Raw genomic sequence first — 15343 nt, forward strand, 5'->3', positions numbered from 1 at the left:
CATCTCTGGACCATCTCTGTGGCCCACCAGTGCCTGTCAGGCGTGAAATGGAGTGTCAGTGCAGTGAGGCTTGGACTGATCCCTTTCTCCTTGTGTAGGCTACAGCTTGTCCATACGTGAATCTAAAACCTCAGCTTCCCAGCTCTTCTGGTTAAGAGGGCTATATACCCACCACGTGCTGCTTTCTCCAGTTCTTGCAGGATTTCCTTTAGGTCTTCGGATGACTGCTGGGAAGATTTCCCTACGTTGACTTTATACTTTGCTCTTCGAGGACCTTAACAGAAAGTATTAGGTTAAATTTCTCACTAATAAAATATTGGAAAGGAGTGCTTAGCCTGTGAAGTCAGTCAAGACTGACTCCTCAGCCCTGGGATGCCGGGTGAGCTCCAGCCCAGGATCCAGCCGAGGAGATGGAGATGGAGCCACACCTGCAACCAAACACCCACGAGAAGTTTTCATCATCCATTGTGATATACACCCTCATAACTGAACAGCAGAACATATGAGGGGACCACGACTGACACGGCACAGAGAATGCGGGTCTATATTCTCACACTCGCAAGAGACGCCTCGCTCACATTTGGGCTTTGAGCTGGCAGCTCTGAAAAGAAGGAAAAAGCCATGAGGTACCCATGCGATCTCCCAGCGTGTCAACCCTGGAACCCAGCTGGGAAGCTGGACATCCATCGCCCTCAGCCACGTCTGTAAAGAAACACAACAGAGCAGCTCTCGTGAAATATTTCAATAGACTTCTTCAGATCTGAATGGCAGTGAATGCCATTCAAATGTGAGATTGTTCCACGGCACTCGTCTCTCCCTTTCACTCAGGAGTGTCATGCAGACAGTTACTGGGTGCCTGGACCATGCTGATCCAAAAGAAACCATGCACGGAGCTGTTGGGAGAAAGGACTCCCTGGAGTTCACACCAGCTCCAAACTCAAGCCCAACAAGCCCGCTGGCTTTGCAGCAGGCACTGGAAGAACCGCAGGCTCGGAGAGGCTGGCAAAGACAGCTTCGCAAGGCAGAGCAGAGAGCCCCGGGGCACATCACTGAGCCCGACCCATTCCCCCTCTGCTCTTCTGCATGTCTGAGCATTGGCCAAGAAAATACTAAATTTCATATGAAGAGAATGTTAAAACCTACATGCTTATTCATTCAAGCGACATACCTGTGGGATGGCCCTGAGGCTCCCAGACAGGGTCCGGCTGAGCACTCAGGTGGCCATGGCCTGCAGGCACAGCTGTAATCAAGCACATTTCCATTAGAGGTTGTGATCTACTTCTTTCTGAGTGACCTGCAGTGACTGGAGGGGGGGTCAGGTAATGACGGGTGACCCAGACGTGGGTGGAGATTTCTAAAGCTGCAGAGGGGCCTGAGTGACCTGTTGGCTGGAACCTGGAAGCTCTCCAAATACCATTTCCAGCCCACGTGCAACACCCCTCCAGGACCGGACGGGCAAACATACGTCCCTTGGGGATTTCTTACTGGGAGATCTCTACTGTGCGCAAAAGAAGCCCACAGGAAATCATCGGTGGAGAAAAATGATCATTCCCACTTCTCGTGGAGAAGAGCCCACTGGCCAGGGAGAGGCTGCACCAGCGCTGCCCCGTCTGTTCCCCGAGCTGCGGGCTGGGGCTGTGTGTTGGGGACCTGGGTTTGCCCCAGGAGAGCATTGCAGGACTGGAGCAGGACCGCTCCCGTTTTCCTGAGAGGATATCTCCCGAGGACAGACGTCCCCGAGGCTGAACGCCGGCCCTCTCCCACCCGCCTACCTAATTCCTGTGCTTGCCATGGAGCAACCCAGGCATCCCGGGCTGACTGGGCCACCAGGAGGAGGAGGAGAAGGAGGTGGATGGGGGCCATGGCCCCCCACGCCTGCACCATGCTGCGGCTGCTGCTGCGGCTGCTGCTGCTGCGGCTGCTGCTGCCACTGTTGCTGCTGCCGTCGCCAGCACTGCCGGAGCAGTGGTCGTCGCACAGCACAGCACAGCACAGCACAGCAGGGCGTGGCACAATGGGAGTCTGTGACCTCACAGCCCCGCCTCCCCACCATAGCCCCAGGGGTACCGCCCCCAAGCCCCACCCCCATAAGCCCCACCCCCACAGGTCACCTCGGGAGGGCGGGGCTCCAGGGGAGGAGACCGTGCTTAAGGAGTGTTTTGACTGTCCAGAGCTTGAGGCTGGTGATGGTGAAAGGGTAGAGTGGTGTTGGTCGGTACGAATCAGGGGAAAGGCCAACAAGGCAGATCTCGTGGTGGGAGTCTGTTATAGACCACCCAACTGGGATGAGGAGATGGGTGAAATATTCTACAGGCAGCTGGGAGAAGCCTCACGCTCACTAGCCCTTGTTCTCGCAGGGACACGAGTTTTCAAAGCAAAAACCTTAATCCACCTCCCACGGATGATAAGCAGCAGCAAGTGAGGTGATATGTAACACAACTCTAAGCACGAGCGCCACAACTCTAAGAACCAATAAATCAACACTGTGACCAGCGACTGTTAGACTAATATAATGAATCCTTGTAACAAATTCATTTTAACACGCTCTGGTCAGGTCTGTCGTTATCTCAACCCTTCGTGCCCCATGTTGGGCACCAAAAAGGACTGTTGTGGTTTAACCCCAGCCAGCAACTAAGCACCATGCAGCCGCTCGCTCACTTCCCCCCCACCCTGTGGGATGGGGGAGAGAATCAGGAAAAAAAAAAAGTAAAATTCGTGGGTTGAAATAAGAACAGTTTAATAGGACAGAAAGGAAGAAAATAATTATGATAATAATAATAAAATGATTGGAATATACAAAGGAAGTGATGCGCAATGTAGTTGCTCACCACTCGCTGACAGATGCCCAGTTAGTTCCCAAGCAGCAATCTGCGCCCCCCCCCCCCCCCCCAACTCCCCCCAGTTTCTATACTGGGCATGATGTCACATGGTGTGGAATACCCCTTTGGCCAGTTTGGGTCAGCTGTCCTGGCTGTGTCCCCTCCCAACTTCTTGTGCCCCTCCAGCCTGCTTGCTGGCTGGGCATGAGAAGCTGCAAAATCCTTGACTTTATCTAAACATTCCTTCGCAACAACTGAAAACATCAGTGTGTTATCAACATTCTTGTCATCCTGAACCCAAACCATAACACTATACCAGCTACTGGAAAGAAAATTAACTCTATCCCAGCCAAAACCAGGACCGCCTGAAAGAAACAGGAAAACTGCCCATCCCATGGAGCTCTGCAGAAGGAGGATGGAGCCGTACAAAACACGAGGTGATACAAGTGGGATTAGCACATAGAGAAGACTTTTGTGGGGAAGGCCCTGCAAGGGAGGACCCTGGCTTCACCCAGCTAAAACCAGAGAGCAGGCAGTGTGCTGAAGGAATGGGGAGAAGTGTTCTGCGTTAGAAGAGCATGGATGACAGAAGGTTGGAGAGATTTGGGTGGCAGAGATTTGAGGCTGTCCTTTCAAGATCTGAGCAGGCTGAGCTTTGAAGCCAAGACAAAATAAAGAAGCTCTCAGGGATGTTTTGGAATTAGTGGTACTGCCACTAATACCAGTAACAGGACAGTGCTGTAAGGGAACTGCTGCTGCTGAACTAAAACTCTTTAATTTCCTTCCCAACAGTTATTCTATATTGACAAACTAGCTATAAGTTCTCAGTAGCTAGCCTCTGGCATGAAGTTCTTAGAACAGTGGTTTTTCCTCTCACTGCTACCTCTTGGTTATCATTTAAAGATTACACCTCTTAGATTTATCCCTAAATCATCCCTGCACCATGTCTTTTTGCCCTCTTCTCGGGAGGCAGAGGAGGTGGAATAGCAGAATTGTTTCTTTTTTAGCCCAAGAAGACCAAAGGACCAATCCCAGGTTAGTGCAAAGGCACAAAGGAAGCCAGAATTTTTACCTGGTGTACACCGTGCTTCATATGGTTCATGTGGTGTACACCATTATGTGCATTTCCTCTCTCTGAAGTCCTAACTGTGCAGAAGAGAGCCTGGAAGCTCTGAGCTCCCTCCCTTCATCTGCTCTGCATGTCAGCATGTAAAATGAAACTAACCTAGTCCAAAAGTTGGGTTTGTTTCTCTTCACAGCCTAAAGCACCGCATGAGCCAGGAGACATAGACCCAGACACCTAAAGAGGAATCACACTTCTCTGGACAAAAAGCTTAGGTGTTCCCGGCATTCTTGGGAGGCATGGCATACCAATTCCTAGGTTCCAAGAGCTGGTCAAAGGCCTCGTCTCTGTTTCTGCAATGTTTCCGGGCTTCAGTGCCCGGATCATTTGTAGATTCTGTATGTGGGTGCTGACATTTGTTGAGCAGCCTGCTCTGAAAAGATTAACAGGATACGTTGTTATTTTTGGAGAGTGTTAGAATAGCAAAAGAGAACTTGGCTTTGGGCAAATGAAAAAGGAAGCAAAGGATGTGGTCAGGGCTGTTTAGGGGCACCTGTGAAGCAGCCAAGCACCTGATGTGAATTACTTCTGTGGTCAGGGAGAACCTGAGAGCTGTCCTGAATTTGAAAGCACAAAGGGAGAAGGAAGGAAAGCATCATTCAGGCTGGAATGGACCTTGGGAGATGTCTTGACCAACCTCCCGCACAAAGCAGGGTCAGACCTGAATACTTGGGGCTTTATTCAAACACGTCTTGATCACTTTCCCAGACAGAGCCAGTACACACTCCCTGGGAAACAGCTTCCCAGCGCTTGACTACTCTAATGCTGGAAAAGTTTCTCCCTGTATCTAGCCTGACCATCTCTTGTTTCAGCCCCTTGCCTCCTGTCCTTGTGTCTTCCACCACAGATGTGAAACTGAGTCCATCTTCTTAGGAACTGTGCAATGCTGCTGCATGTTCCCCCCCAAGATCTTCTCTACTCCCATCTGAGCAAGTCCAGCTCTCTAAGCCTCTTCTCACAGCACAAGTTCTCCCACCCTACTGGCCTTGATGGCCCTCCACTGAACTGGCTCCAGTTTGTCAAGGGCTCTCTGGCATTGTGGGGTGGCAAAACCTAGGGAAATATTCTGGATATGGTGTAAAAAGTGCTGAGCAGACTTGCTCGTACAGCCCAGGATACTGTTGGATGCCTTTGATGCTGGCTCATGTTTTACCTAATGTAACCCAAGGGCCACCTCAGCCTTTCCCGCAGAGCTGCTACCCGCCTGGGCAGTCCCTGGTCTCTATCATTGCAGGGGCTTAATCCACCTCAAGGTCAGGACTTACTGGCTATCATGAGGTTCCTATTGGCCCACTGCTCCAGCCTGTCTAGGTCCCTTGGGATGGCAACCCTGCCCTCCAGTGCAGTGTCTGCTCTCCTCAGTGTGATGTCATCTGCTAAGGTTATGAACAAGCGCTCATCTCCTCTGGGTCACTAAAGACACGTTGAACAGGCCAAGTTGCAGGATAGACCCCTGTAGGACCTTGCTAGCTACATGCCTCCAGGCAGAGTACCATGCCACTCCAGGCTTGATCATTCAGCTTGTTTTTTACTTGTCTAGTTATCCACCCTTGCAGACCATAATATCCTATCTTGGACACAAGAAAATTGTGGGAGACGATGTTGAAAGCCTTGATGACTTCTCAGTAAAAGAGCACTATTGCTCTCCTGAGTCCAGCCCAGAGAGCAAAGAGGCTGGCCAGGCACAGTCTACCCTGGGTAAATCCAGTCACCTTCTTTTTCAGATACCCAGAGATGGGATCTGGGTGGACACACTGTGATGCACAGCCTTTCATTCCCCTGCTCATCTGTTGGCTGTTTTTGAAAGGCGCAACGACCATCTGGGCGCTGCCCGTCATAAGGGAGTTCCTTCCATCTCCATGACCTTTCAAAGATGATGGAGAGTGGCTTCTCTGTGACACCGGCCTGCTCTCTAATGTTTCAGTTATTCCTATGATATCATAATTTGCTGACCGGGCACGGAACTCCAGTTCCTCCTGTTTGTCCCCCTCATTGGCTGGTCTTCTGGTTCTCATCTTGGGAGACAGCTAAGGAGCAGTTGTCGCTGCTCTCGTTGGCCTGGCTTATTCCCCGGTTGGTTGCAATGGCGTGAGCATTGCCACTTTGGACACCGCAAAGAGTGTCCAAAGAGTGGGGTTCGCAGGGACTGTTCCTCACCCTGGAGGGAAGGGGATGTCCTCTCCTGAGTGGACCGTCCCCAACCCAGTGCCATGATGAGAGAGCACGCTGTAGGGGGGGTGCCCATCTCCCCTGGGGAGGCAGGGGCTGCCCACCAGGCTGCTGTGGAGCACAGTGTCTCCCAGCTCCAGTCAAAGTCCCTTCCCCATCCACTGGCATTTCTGGGCCAGCTCTGCGCCACCCAGCTTTCCTTGTGCCAAAGCAGGGGGAGGAATTTGACTCCTCTCCTGAGGCACTGCTGTCCCCCGGCCTCCTGGTCCCTTCTGCTTTCCTCCCCAGATCTGCCCATCCTGCACGGGGAGCCTGGCCCTGAAACTCTGGTCTCCTGGCTTCCCCGGGGGCCGTTTCCCCATCCCCCACTGCAGAACCCCCCCCAGGGAGCCTTGGGAGCCAGTGTCTGCTCCCAGGGCACACCAGCAGCTTCTTTCCTCCCAGATGCTGCTGAACTTCACCAACTCTGAGAGAGCAGCTGTGTGGGAGAGGGCTGTGGGGAGGATCAGGATGCTGAGCCATTTGCTGTCCAACTCTTCCTCACTGGGGGTAAGGAGCCCAAGCACCCTCCAGCCAGGCCATCTGCCCTCCCTGCACACCAGAGCAGCCTGCAGCTCTCCCCACGGGGGGCTGCTGCCCAGCTCTAGCTGCTTTGGGAGCCGCAGCCGGCACGGTCCTGCAAAGCCCTGACTCACCGGGGATCCAGCCCTGGGCACACTCTTGGGTTTGGGGCTTTGGCCTGAGCTGCCTGCCCTCAACCCTTCTGCTGTTCTGCCTCCCTCGCCTAGACCTGGCTTCTCATTGGAATACACGAGTACAGCCCTGCCTGCCATGGAGAGCTCCAGATCCCAATCCTGGGACAGCTGGTGGGACAGCTAATCCTGCTCTGCTTTTGCAAGGAAGAAGAGAGCAGCCATGTGGCTTTGGATGCTCTCTAGTACCCCTTCAAATTCAACCGCCAGCAAAAATGGAAGAGAAGCTGTGGTGGGCTGCAACCCTCTGCACACAGACATCACCTGATAAGTCTGCTTATCTTCCTGGGTGTTGCGATGGACCATTCTTGTGCTTGGTGGAGGCACCACCATGTCACCAGCACTGCCTCTCCTCTGCTCCTGACCCGCACGCTCTCTCCCAGACTGTTGACTGTCCCATGTAGCTGAGCTGCTCCTTCACACGGGAGGCAGCCCCACTCCTCATCCTCCCCATCTCCCCCGAAGAGCTTGTATCCCTGCTCTCCAGCCATGCAAGCCGTGCCCCACGTCACCGTTATTCCAACCATGGTTTAATTGTGGGACTGACTGCCTGCAGAGCTCTAGGTCCTTGACATTTCCCAGGCCAGGACCATTCGCATACATACACTGGAGGTGGTCACCCTTTAATTTACACCACTGTCCACCACCTCCTCCCCTGACTGTGGGTCATAACCTCTCGCTGGTGGTGGGTGATGCTCTCGCTGGTGCTCAGGGGCCTCATCACGCTCTTGGAGAGACCTGACACCGTGAGCAGGGCGTCGTCAAGGGGAGCCATGTTGGCAGCCGGGGCCTGGGGCAGGGGGTAACACAGTGGCTTGGCCTTGGCTGGGAGTCAGGAGGTGGGGTGACTGCTCCAAATGCCCACCTTGTCATGGTGGGGCCTGGTGGCTGCCTGGGGGGCTTTCCAGGCACAGAGGGTTACCAAGCCATCCACCCCTTTGGGCCTGTGGGAAAAGGGGGTGGCTGAGCAGGGGACAGGGAGTCTTTGCTTTCCTGCCCTCCCACGTCCCCATCAGCATGCCCATGGCCACCACCAGTAGAAGCTCCTGGCCCTCTTTGACAATGTCAGGCTGACGTGGGATACTGAGCCCTGCAGATGGGCACACTGCAAGGACAGCTGCCCTTCAGCCCAGCCCTGAGAGCAGCACTTGGAGCAGGGTCTGCTCACCTGGCCTCTCGTGGGATGGCTCCTGGGCTTTGCAGCCCAGCACAGCTTCTCCCTGCTGCAGAATCTGACCCTGGAGCATCTCCCTTCACATCAGCCATGATAACGCCCCTGCTCACCATAGGCAGAGAGCCACTGTTTCTGAAGTCCACCTTTCCTTCTTCCTACCAGGAGTCCAGCTGGCTATGAGAGCTCTCCATCTGCCTCTTCAGAGTCCTGGTGGAGTCAGTGGTGGGGACTGACAAGAAGAGCATGAAGAATGATGTGTGGAGGGTACTGGTCCCGTTCTTCTTTTGCATGAGCGACCAGACCAACAGTGTGACCAATGTAAAGATCTCAAAGCTGACCACTGACACAGAGAAGGGCATGCTGACTCCACACGGGTGGCCTGGGCATCAGGGGCAAGGGCAGCTGGCAGCCCTCCTTCAGTGCAGCCCCTAGGAAGGTCCCCACAGAACCAGTGTGAGCAGGGGCAGAGAAGACGGCACAGACATTTCCAACACCTGCCCTACCTGCTCCAGCAGGGCTCAGCAGCAGCCCGTGGCCACCGAGGCCTGAACATGTGTGATGGGTTGACCCTGGCTGGTTGCCAGGTGCCCACCAAAGCCATTCTATCACTCCCCTCCTCAGCTGGACAGGGGAGAGAAAATATAACAAAGAGCTTGCGGGTCGAGATAAGGACAGGAGAGATCACTCACCAATTACCGTCACGGGCAAAACAGACTCAACTTGGGGAAAATTAACTCACTTTATTACAAATCAACCAGAGCAGGGTAATGAGAAATAAAACCAAATCTCAGAACACCTTCCCTCCACCCTTCCCTTCTTCCCGGGCACAACTTCACTCCCGGATTCTCTACCAACCCCCCCCAGCGGCACAGGGGGACGGGGAATGGGGTTTACGGTCAGTTCATCACACGTTATCTTCTGCCGCTTCATCCTCCTCAGGGGGAGGACTCATCACACTCTTCCCCTGCTCCAGTGTGGGGTCCCACCCACGGGAGACAGTCCTCCACGAACTTCTCCAACGTGGGTCCTTCCCAAGGGCTGCAGTTCTTCACGAACTGCTCCAGCATGGGTCCTTTCCACAGCGTGCAGTCCTTCAGGAGCACACTGTTCCAGTGTGGGTCCCCCACGAGGTCACAAGTCCTGCCAGAAAACCTGCTCCGTGGGCTCCTCTCTCCACAGATCCGCAGGTCCTGCCAGGAGCCTGCTCCAGCGCGGGGTTCCCACGGGGTCACAGCCTCCTTCGGGAACCCACCTGCTCCGGCGTGGGGTCCTCCCTGGGCTGCAGGTGGAGATCTGCTCCACTGTGGACCTCCATGGGCTGCAGGGGGACAGCCTGCCTCACCATGGTCTTGCCCACGGTCTGCAGGGGAATCTCTGCTCCGGCGCCTGGAGCACCTCCTCCCCCTCCTTCTTCACTGACCTTGGTGTCCACAGGGTTGTTTCTCTTACATGTTCTCACTCCTCTCTCCGGCTGCTGTCTTCTGTCTGTCCCAACTTTTTTCCTTCTTAAAAATGTTATCACAGAGGTGTTACCACTATCGCTGATTGGCTCGGCCTTGGCCAGTGGTGGGTCCGTCTTAGAGCCGGCTGGTATTGGCTCTCTCTCGAACACAGGGGAAGCTTCCAGCAGCTTCTTACAGAAGCCACCCCTGTAACCCCCCCTGCTACCAAAACCTTGCCATACAAAGCCAATACAACATGTGAGTCCCTAAAGGCTTTCCAGCTGTCCCTGCAGGTGTTGAAGGCCAGGGCTTTGAGCCCCAATCCCTATCCGCCAGGGCTGTGCCCAAGAGACCCCCAGCTATTTGGGCCAGGGCATGTCGCAGCTTCCTAAGGCCAGGGGTGTTGTCAATGAAAAACAGGATGACTTAAAAGCTGACGTGGAAAGGGGTTATTCAGACAATGTCCCTTGCCAAGCGGGTTCCCAGAGTCTCCCTTTCCACTGACACCTGACTTAAGACACAGGGTTGCTGTGGTGCTGAAACAGCAATGGCCAGGTGAAAGGATGACCTGTCCCGCAGCAAAATGTTGCTGGGAACTTTTTGCAGGATGGGGGATCTGCTCAGGGCCCATCACCTGGGTCCAGCCAGGGAGGCAGGACTGGCTGTGGGGGCATCCACCTGCTCTGGCGTGGGCTCCTCTCTCCCTGGGCTGCAGGTGGGCATCTGCTCCCCTGCTCACCTCCATGGGCTGGGGGGGACAGCCTGCCATCTCACCACGGGCTGCGGGGGCCATCCCCTCCTCCGGCGCACCTCCTCCCCCTCCCTCTTCACTGACCTTGGTATTTGCATAGGGCTTTCTCTCACATTCCAATCCCCTCCCCCACTGTAGGTTCCCCTTCTTAAATACATTATCCTAGAGGTACTACCACCGTCGCTGATTGGGTTGGCCTTGGCCAGCGGTGGGTCCGACTTGGAGCCGGGGAAGTTCCTAGCAGCTTCTCACAGGAGCCACCCCTGCAGCCCCCTCCCTCGCTACCAAAACCCTGCCACACAAACCCCAAACAGATCTGCAGCGGTGAGAAGGGGCAGTGCTGTGTTGGCCGGGGCTGGTGGGGCAGGGGACAGAGCCTGGGCAGGGTGCTTCAGGGGCAGGGGAACATGGCAGGGGCATTTGGGGCATTCCTGTGCAGCAGCTCTCTCCTGGCCAGGGAAAGAGGCGGGTGGGGATGCCTGGGGGTCTCTGCAGACAGGAGGGCTCGTCTCAGCTCTGTTTCTTCAGGTCACAGCCCCTCAGTCCCTGGAGACAGACAGCGATGCCTTCGTCTGCTCCCTGGCAGCTCAGACCATCCTCATCCCGGGCTCTCCAAGGGTGCAGCGAAAATCAGGACACACCCTTAGGACACACGGTGCTGCTGGTGCTGCTAAGCCAGGCAGAGGTGCAACTTTCCTCAGGAAAAGTACCATTTTAATAAAGCTGAAACGAGAAGCCCAAACCCATGGTGTCCCTCAGATGTGTAGAGCCCTGAGCGTGCTGAGCGGATGGAGTCATTCCGTGCCTCTCCCACTGCCTGCAGGACAGCTGCCCCCCTCAGCACACCCTGGCCCCAGGCTTGTTTGACAAGTTTACCCCTCTGAGAGGCTTTCCCCAGAAGCAGCTGTGTTTCTACAGACTATATTTCATTTATTGGGTTTGACCTGAAACTTGACTGTTTTGCTGAGACAGCGAATGGGGCTTGTGGGAATCGCTGAGAGCTCTTCGCAGAAGGTCGAGACTTACGCATTGATAAATACACATTTCTAAAGACCAGCGCTCCTGTTTCCTGGCAAGGCCGGTAGCAGGAAGAAGTTTGACCACAGCTGGGCAAGAGCAAAAGTTGTGACCGTAGGGATGTTTCTGGTTCTTCTTTTCTGCCCTGCCACTCTGTTGGTAGTTTCAAGGGTGACATTTCCTAGTTGCCATGCTTGAGCTAACCGTGACTCCCTGGCGAAAGATGCATTTTAGGCAGCAGGTTTTCCACTAAGCCTGGACATGCAGAAGAGGAAACCGACACTCGGCGTGCTGTTCCCTCCCACGTGTCTGCTTTGGCATCGGGCAGGCTATTCTCCAGGCCTGGAAACAGAACTGCCTGGAATAGGCCTGGCGCTTGTTTAGGAAGGGAGCTGCTGTGCTGGTGTCTCCATGGGGCAGGAGCTCCTCGGGCTGGCCCGGACCCCCGCCGTGGTGCTCGCAGGCGGGCGCTCGCGGGTGTCCCAGGCCCTCCGCAGCACCGGGATGCTGGCCGGGCGTCAAGGGCACCAGCGTGGGTGGGAGCAGCCGGTGACCAGCACCTGGAAAAAAAGAGGCTGGCTCCCCCGTGGGACTGCTTCCCCAGCGTGGCCGCGCATCTCGGCAGCAGGGTTTCAGCCTGTGGGCCCGGCTCCCAACAGGCCCTGCTGGGCTGCCAGCTCCCTGCCATTCCCACCAACGAGCCTGCGCAGGGAAAGGGAAGAGCGATGAGTGAAGCGGCTCCTCGGCTGGGGCTTTCCCCGGGGCCTACTTGCTTGCCCCGCTTGGGCTCTTCCTCCTGGCAAGAGGAGGCCCCTCGGCCGGGGCAGGGTCCCTGGGTGGCTGGCGTCGCCTGCCAGGGCTGGGGCAAGGGGCCGTGCCGCTTGCTACCTGCTGGGACTCGGTCTCCTCCATCTCCACCAGGAAAAAGGGCTGCACGAAGCCGCCGCGGACGGTGCCCTCCAGCCGCCGGATGTGGCGAGGGTGGGGGTGATTGAGCATCTCCCGCTGCCTCACCGGCGGCTTCGGCTGGCGGATGTCAGCCCTGGGGACGCGGTGGGGAGCAGGGTCCCGATGGAAAACGCGGCTGAAGGTGTCGGGACTGAAAGAACAGAGAGCGCGCTCTCAGGACAGGCCCGGGAGGTGGTGTCTCGCCGGGGGCTCTGCCCCGAGGTGCTGCCCCGGCCGGGAGCATCAGGAGCTCTGTGCTTCCCCCCCAGCCGAGCACTCTGGCTGCAGCAGCACCTACAAGTGCTCTGGAGCCACCTTCCTCTTCTGTTGAACACCCATCTCCAGCCGCTGGTGGAAGCGGGGAGGGTCCAGGTCCGAGCGCCGGGGGGGAGGCCGCAGCACGTGCCTCGTGCTGCTCCACGGTGCCGCGGGGACGGTCATGGCAGAGTTCGCCGGCAGCGTGCCTGGCCTGCTGCTCGTCACCATCCTGCGGGTAGCTGGCCAGGAGGGTCAGAGTGGCAGGGCCGTGCCCGGGAGCAGGACCAGCAGCCCCCGGCCATTGTGACAGGACAGACAGGGACAGGGACAGGCAGGGGTGAGGCAGGGGCACTTTATTACCATAGAAGGCAATGCCAGCCCCGCCCCCTGGGCCTGGACACTCCATAGAAGGCAATGCCAGCCCCGCCCCCTGGGCCTGGACACTCCATAGAAGGCAATGCCAGCCCCGCCCCCTGGGCCCAGACACTCCATAGAGGGCAATGCCAGCCCCGCCCCCTGGGCCTGGACACTCCATAGAAGGCAATGCCAGCCCCGCCCCCTGGGCCTGGTCACTCCATAGAAGGCAATGCCAGCCCCGCCCCCTGGGCCCAGACACTCCATAGAGGGCAATGCCAGCCCCGCCCCCTGGGCCTGGACACTCCATAGAAGGCAATGCCAGCCCCGCCCCCTGGGCCTGGACACTCCATAGAAGGCAATGCCAGCCCCCCCCCATTTTGGTGTGCACAGGACAGGACATACCAGAGAAGGCAATACTTGCCTGTCCCTGGGTGGGTTGATGACCCGGCCGCGTTTGGCTTGCACAGCCTCGGGGCCTCTTCCTTTTCCCACACTGCCCCCAGCGAGTGGGCTGAGGAGGGCGAGAAGGCGGGAGGGGACTCGGCTGGGATGGCTGACCAGGGGCATAGCCCACACCGCATGACATCGTGCTCAGCGGTAGCCACTCGCCTGTCCCACCGGAGGAAGAGGGAACCTTTGGGGTGACGGGGTTTGTCTTCCCAAGCCACCGCTATGCGTGACGGAGCCCTGCTTCCCAGCAAGTGGCTGGACATCCCCCCCGCCAGGGCAAGTGGTGAATCGGTTCCTCGCTTGGCTTTGCTTGCACGCACAGCTTTGCATCACTTACTAAACTGCCTTTATCACGACCCCCATGTTTACCTCCCTTTTTTGTCCACCTGATTCTGTCGCCCATCCCTGGGGTAGAGGACTGAGCGAGCGGCTGGCTGGGGACTTAGCTGCTGGCCAGGGTCGGCCCACCACACAGGTCAAGGACCGTTGCAGTTCAGGGAATAAGGTGCAACAGGCAAAGCCATAAATAAAACACACGATGACACAAACCTGTTCAGCAAGCCGTAAGGGAGACGCTGACAAAGACCAAAAGTGCTCAGCCATTAGCTGAGGGATCACTAAGGAGCCAGGAGTATGCGGGTCCTTGGGAGACCAGCGGGTGATTGCACGCATCTGTTTGCTGGCAGCCGTCCAGCTGGACTGGCTGGTGAGTATAAAGACATCAAAGTCACACGGAAAAAAAAAACCAAAAGAAGTGAGTGTTTAGGCTACGTTCCTCTGCATGGAATGCAAAATGCATCAATGCCACGGACACGGATTGCCTTTGGCTTGGCAAGTAAAGGGGAGCGGGGGCCTTGGCACAACCGCTGGTCTGGCAGACGCAGCCGTTCTCCATCTGCTCTGAACACCAGAGGAGCCTTAGCCCATCAGTACAAACAGAAGGAAGCCAGACCTTCCCTTCACAACTTCAGTGTGGTCTGAAGTTGGTTTGAACACAGAGAGCTGTAAAATGAGAAAATATTCTCAGGACTTACTCCTTCCAATGAACTGATCCCTTTGGCATTTTCAATCTCTACAGGGCAATACAAACCAAAAATCGGTGGGACCACCTTTTTCCTCTCAAATATTATTGTCTGACCAACAACGACCTTGTCTGGAGAGGTTTGATCCCTCCTCTGCCCTCTCCGGGGTACCCCTTTGCTGACGCTGGGGAGTGCTCCAGGTCTGCCTGACTACAGAAGCCAGTCAAACACAGGCGGTACAGTCAGGGCAGGTTTATTGTCCTGCTTCTAGGCTGCGCTGGGCAGGTACAGGGCTGCTGGACTGGGACCCCCGGAGTCCCAGCCTCATTCTTAGCTGCACCTTCTATTCCCTCTTTCCTTCTTTTCCTGATGCTCCGCTTTCATGTCTTTTGTCTGATAGTTTTCCCCCTTATTGTCGTACTAGTTTAACCCCACGCCAGCTAGATTTCCCCTTTTGTGGTCTGCCAGCTCCACCAGCTTCTCATTTTGGTATATGCTTAGTTTAACCTCGAGCCAGGGTTGGTGAAGACAAAGCTGAGTGAGAGCTTCTGTAAGCAGCGAGGCAGCAGACACCATAGAAAAAGTCTATCCTCTCTGCTGCCCACCCTAGAAATCCCTAGAAATGGCTAAAGGCCCACCAAAGGAGCAGCTTAGCTGCTCTTGAGGTCAGTCAACCAGGTGAACACGGGGCTCTGGGACACACCGGAGGGCAACGGGGAGGTCCCCAGGGGATGTGAGGGCAAAGGGGAGCCTGGAGGCACCCCGAGAGCACCCAGGTGCCCAGGGCCGAGCCGGCCCCGTGACCCCCCCGGGGACGCCCTGCCCCTCCCTGCCCGGGTGGCGGGTCACAGTGGGGCCCTTTGTGACCTTCCCTTTGTGACCCCCACTGCACCGCATATGATCAGCATGGCTGTGGCCCGCAGTGTCCGGCAGGACGGCAACGGGACAGGGCAAGAGCACGGGAGTGGCGAGGAGCCCCTGAGCACAGACGCCGTCTTTCCCCGCCGCCCCCGGCAGCCCTGCGGCGTTTTGCCAAAGCTTCCCCCTTCCCCACCCCTATC

The 15343-nt window shown here is 56.4% G+C and overlaps 1 protein-coding gene across 1 annotated transcript in view; it reads left to right on the top strand.

The window, feature by feature from the left end:
* Positions 1-15343, top strand: part of LOC115337785 — a 49054-nt gene that overhangs the window by 23764 nt on the left and 9947 nt on the right. Inside the window, exon 6 of the mRNA XM_030006185.2 lies at positions 14760-14947. The gene's annotated coding sequence lies outside the window, so the exon portion shown is untranslated. The remainder of the gene's footprint in view (positions 1-14759; positions 14948-15343) is intronic.

Source organism: Aquila chrysaetos, unplaced genomic scaffold, assembly GCF_900496995.4.
Source record: "Aquila chrysaetos chrysaetos unplaced genomic scaffold, bAquChr1.4, whole genome shotgun sequence".
Taxonomy (NCBI): Eukaryota; Metazoa; Chordata; class Aves; order Accipitriformes; family Accipitridae; genus Aquila; species Aquila chrysaetos.